The sequence below is a fragment of the Mesocricetus auratus genome, unplaced genomic scaffold, assembly GCF_017639785.1.
Source record: "Mesocricetus auratus isolate SY011 unplaced genomic scaffold, BCM_Maur_2.0 Super-Scaffold_100676, whole genome shotgun sequence".
Taxonomy (NCBI): domain Eukaryota; kingdom Metazoa; phylum Chordata; class Mammalia; order Rodentia; family Cricetidae; genus Mesocricetus; species Mesocricetus auratus.
The window spans coordinates 97604747-97610059 of record NW_024429266.1 but is presented as its reverse complement, the minus strand read 5'-3'; positions in this window follow the sequence as shown (position 1 = coordinate 97610059).

The window sequence follows — 5313 nt, the reverse complement described above, 5'->3', positions numbered from 1 at the left end:
TGGACCTCCTCCTCTGGGCCCTCCCTGTTCCTACACCCAGGGACTGCCCCAGATTTTGCAACACAGTTTCCTAAACTTTTCACAAGCCTGGGGCCAACATGTCTTGGGGTGAGTAACCCGAGGCACATTTCCCTGGAGCTCAGAAGCACCTACCTGGCTCAGGCTTCTCTTAAGATTAAGGTCAAATGCTAAACCATGGCTGGTCCTTGCTGTACCAGCTACAGTAGGAAACAATTGCAGTCTGGAGTGATTCCTTCCACACTTAGCTGGGTCCCGCTCCATCAATCCCTCCCTCCCTCCCTCCCTCCCTCCCTCCCTCCCTCCCTCCCTCCTACAGGTCTTGCCAAACCGTGGGTCATGACCGGGCTGAGGGTTGCATACTACATGTTTACAGTACAATTCATAACTGTAACAAGTTACAGCTATGAAGAAGCAATGAAAACAATTCTGTGGTTGGGGGCGGGAGTCACCACAATGTGAAGAGCTGTGAAAAGGGTCGCAGAGTCAGGAAGGTTAAGAACCCTGCTGCGCTAAATAGTCCTGATCTTCTGCCTTCAAGTAATCCTCCTGCCTCCACTCCCCAGTTCCTGGGCATCACCAAGCCCAGCCCTTCCTAGGAGGCAGATGAGGGGTGGGGGCAGCTCGGCACACACCCTACCAGCTCTGTGGAGCATTTTCTGCAGGGGGAAGAATTCTGTTTCTTAGAGGGTCCTGGAGGGCTTCTTGGAGGTGGGGACACTTCAGCTTGGCTGTAAAGGCTGGCTGGGAGTTGACTCTCCAGGAGGTGTGCTAAGGAAAGGTGTGCTGGAGAAAAGCACTTGCCCAGCATACACGAAGGGCTGGGTTCCGTCCTCAGGAGCACAGAGCTAATTCTGGAGGCGCAGGCCTGCCATCCCTTCACTAGGAGGTGGGGGCGGGAGGATCAGGAGTTCAAGGTCAGCCTTAGCTACATAGCAAGGCAGAGGCCTGTCTGGGTTACATGACACCATTTTTTCCTCTGCTTTTTTTGGTTTTATTTTTGTTGTTGTTGTTGTTGTTTGTTTGTTTGAGACAGGGTTTCACTGAGTGACCCTGGCTGTCCTGGAGCTCACTCTGTAAACCAGGCTGGCCTCAAACTCACAGAACAGAGATCTGCTTACCTCCCAAGTGTTGAGATTGAAGGCCACCACCTTCAGGCTTAAATTTTTTTATTATTCAAATGCTCATTTATTTGGGTTTTTTGAGACAGGGTTTCTCTGTGTAACAGTCCTGGAACTTGCTCTGTAGACAAGGCTGGCCTTGAACTCACAGAGAACCACCTACCTCTGCCTCCCAAGCACTGGGATTAAAGGCGTGCGCCACCACTGCCCAGCTTAAATATTTATTTCATAGGTGTTTTGCCTGCATGTATGTGTGTGTACCGTGTACATGCCTGAGGCCTGTGGTGAACATAGGAAGACATCAGATACCTTGGAACTGAAATTGCAGGTGTTTGGTTGAGCACGCAGATGGGTGCTGGGAATCAAATATGAATCTTCCAGAAGGGTAATAAGTACTGACTGGGAACTGAGGAGCCATCTCTCCAGCCCCACAGGCTCTTTTAGAAAGGCCGATTACCAACCCACAGGTTTGCCAGTAACGTATCGTCCTTCCAGTTTTTCTGAAAGGTGCCTTGTTTTCTGTGTGTGAAAGGCTTGCCTGAAAGACCATTCCAGATCAATGCTCAGAGTCCTTCTCCCTTCTGCCAGCTGCCCTTGTGGGAAAGCAACCAATCCAAGATGACATGACAGACTGCCATGGTCACCAGCCAACTCAGAGCCCAGACTCACTTCCTCTCTCAGCTGCCGCTCGCCAGCCGTGGGTGAGCCCTGGGCCTCAGTTTCTTCCTGCAAAGCACTGTTAACACAGCCGGGTTCCCCCTGGTTTGTTGTGGGCAATCTTGCTGGATCTTGCTAGCTCTCTCTCTTTGGGGGTTCTACAGATTTAGAGACCTGCTGGCTGGGTTGTAAATTCCAGGAAATGAATTGCCAGTTTCCCTCAGGCCTGGCTGCCAGGCCATGTTTGATGAATTTCAGATCTTTTGAGATAGGGTCCTATGTAGTCTTAGCCGGCTGGGAACGTAGAGATTCATCTGCCTCAGCCTCCAAAGTGCTTGAAAAGGTCTGGCCACCAACTCTAGCTGTTTTGTGTTTGCTTGTTTTTGTTTTGTTTTGTTTTTGTCTTATGAGAGCGGCTTCTGTAACCTGGGCTAGCTTCAAAGTCCCCCTGTAAAGAAAGATGACCTTCAACCCCTGCTCCAACTGCCTCACCTCCTGAGTGCTGGGGTGACTGGCAGTTCCCACCATGCCTGGCTTATGTGGTTCTGGGGATGGAACCCAGGACTTTATGTATGCTAGGCAAGCACTCTGCCCACCCACCGTGCAGCCCACTGTGCGTGTGTGCATGCATGCGTGTATGTGTGTGTGCGCGTGCATGTGCGTGCATAAGGCCAGCTCTGAAGTGCTGAGGTGACAGGTGGCCACACCCACCTGCCTGGGAACTTTTTGAGAGTCTCGGATAGTAACAGGAATCTACCTGGAGTTATCTCTGCCTCTCCCTGTCACCCACCACCACCACCCCATGCTGTCCTCTAAGACTGGGCCATGCATGGCTGTGGTGAACCAAGGTGGTTGGTGATGCCCAATCCACGAACAGGCGTTTGTGAACCTCCCTGAAGGGGTTAAGGGGATGATTTTTCCATGATTTCCTGTAAACCATTGTTTTCCTGGCCTCTCGGGGCACAGGGGTGGCTGGGGGTTAGAACAAACCTGGCTTGTCTTTTAGCTGGGATTGCAACATCCTTTCTGTGGAAGGGAGGAGGGAGGAGAAGGGAGGGAAGGAGGGAGGAGGGGAGGTGCGCACATTAGCTTACCTCCAAAACTGGGGCCCAGCTTTTGAAACTGAATCTCTAAGTGTTCCCCTTCTTCTGCCTCTGCCCTAGCCCAGGCACTCAGATCTTGGTTTTGTTCTATTTAACACGTTTTAAAAAACAGCATTTTATTTAATATTTATGATTGTCTATACTCATGTGTGTGTGGCGGTCAGAGGACAACTTGTGGGACCCCCTTCTCTCCTTCCACTATTATAAGTCCCTGAGATGGAACTCAGCTTGGCAGCAAGTGTCCACCCCCACGCCCCGCCCACCCCCAGTCTTTCCTGGTCCCATTGTTTCACTGTAGCCTGAATTACAAGGGTTCTGTGATTTACCAGTGGTGGCTTCTTTCTGGCTACCAGATTTGGTTTGTCCTTTGTGGACTTGTTTACCCTGTCTGCTGGAGGTGGGTGCCTGACAGGTCTGAAAACAAAGGAGCCACCCTGGGGGTGGGAGTGGGGGTGGAGAAAGATCAATTTTCAACTTGATGATTAACTGTCATTCCTGCTTCTGGTCTGGCTGGCAATGTGGGAAGGGTCTGGGCCCAGTCCTGATTTCTGGGGAAGTCACCAGACTGCAGCAATTAGTGCTGGGAGGTAACCAGGAAGCCAGGATTGGACCAGTGCCCACTGGGAGGGAGAAAGTCGGAGGAGAGGCAGAATGAGAGAGAAATGGGGAATTCTTGAACCCTGTGACTCTCCTCTAGGGAAATAAGAACTTGTATCAGAACTTCAGGAGGGGGAGAGGGGGGCCTGCAGAGTCGCACGGCAGGGAGAATGTGGGGGATTCCCAAGGAGTGGGGGTCATGTGCCCATCTTTCTGGCCTCAAGGCTGTTTATAAGATCTGTGCAAAGTAATTGGCTAAAACAAACATACAAACACACACACACACACACACACACACACACACTGAAAAAGTGGAGTCATGCCAGGTACGGTGGTGCCCACCCGTCATTCCAACACTTAAGAAGCTGAGGAAGGACTGTCATTTGAGACCAACCTGGGATGTACATCAAGACCTGAGGCATGGCTCAGTGGGTATAACGCTAGCAACTTTGGCATTCTGGCATCCTGTGGTAACCCCAGCAGGGGCAAAGGCAGGATTCCCTGGGCCCTGGGCAAATTGGCTTGATGGACCAGAGGGGGCCAGAGAGCTCTCGGTTCAGTGACAGGTCTTGGTAAATAAACTGAAGCGCAGAGTGACTAGTAGAGACACTGGGCATCTACTTTGGGCACACACACACACACACACACACACTCACACAGACACACACACACACTCACAATCACACAGTCTCACATACCACAGTCACTCACACAGAGTCACTCACACACACTCACACACTCACACACACAGTCACTCACACACACACAGTCACTCACACACACTCACACACAGTCACTCACACACACAGTCACTCACACACAGTCACACACACAGTCACTCACACACACACACTCACACACAGTCACTCACACACAGTCACAAACACACACACACAGTCACTCACACACACTCACACACAGTCACTCACACAGTCACTCACACACAGTCACTCACACACACTCACACACAGTCACTCACACACACTCACACACACAGTCACACACACAGTCGCTCACACACACTCACACACACAGTCACTCACACACACACACTCAGTCACTCACTCACACAGTCACTCACACACACTCACACACACAGTCACTCACACACACTCACACAGACAATCACACACACTCAGACAGACACACACACTCACACACACTCTGGAGAGTAGTGCCAGGCATGGTGGTACATGTCTGCCATTCTTGAGCTGAAGCAGGAGGATTTCCAGAAGTTCCAAGTCAGCGTGAACTACATGAGAACCCTGCCTAAGAGTAATAAAATAATTCAAATAGAATGCTCTTTGAGAAATGCCCGCCGTGTGTGGTTGTGCAGACAGACTTTCGGGGAGGCGGAGGAAGGCAGATCACTGGGAGTTCCAGGCCAGCCTGGTCTACACAGCAGGACCCGGTGTCAGACTACAAAGGAGGGAGCTGCAGACTCTTCTATCAGTGCTGAGCCCGGTGTCTGGAGAGGATGAAGGAAGGAAAGGCATGGGTTTGATTTCTGGGTGGGAGACACTTCAACTGACTGCATGGGTGTGGTTACCCCTATGCACTCCTCCCCCACTTCCTGCGCAGGATTCCCTCCCTACTTGGAAGCCCAGGTTCCTGTCTGCTTCCCCACTTTTCAGACAGGTCCCTGCTGCATGGCTTTCCTGGAATTCCTGTTCAGCTAGTGCCCAGGCTGGCTGACCTCTCTTCCTACCCAGTAACTCATTAACAATCAGGGACCTTGAGCCCTGTGCCATCCACAGGGCCTGTGACAACAGCTTCTTCCCTGAGCTCTGTGCGGTGCACGGGGGGGGGCACGGGGT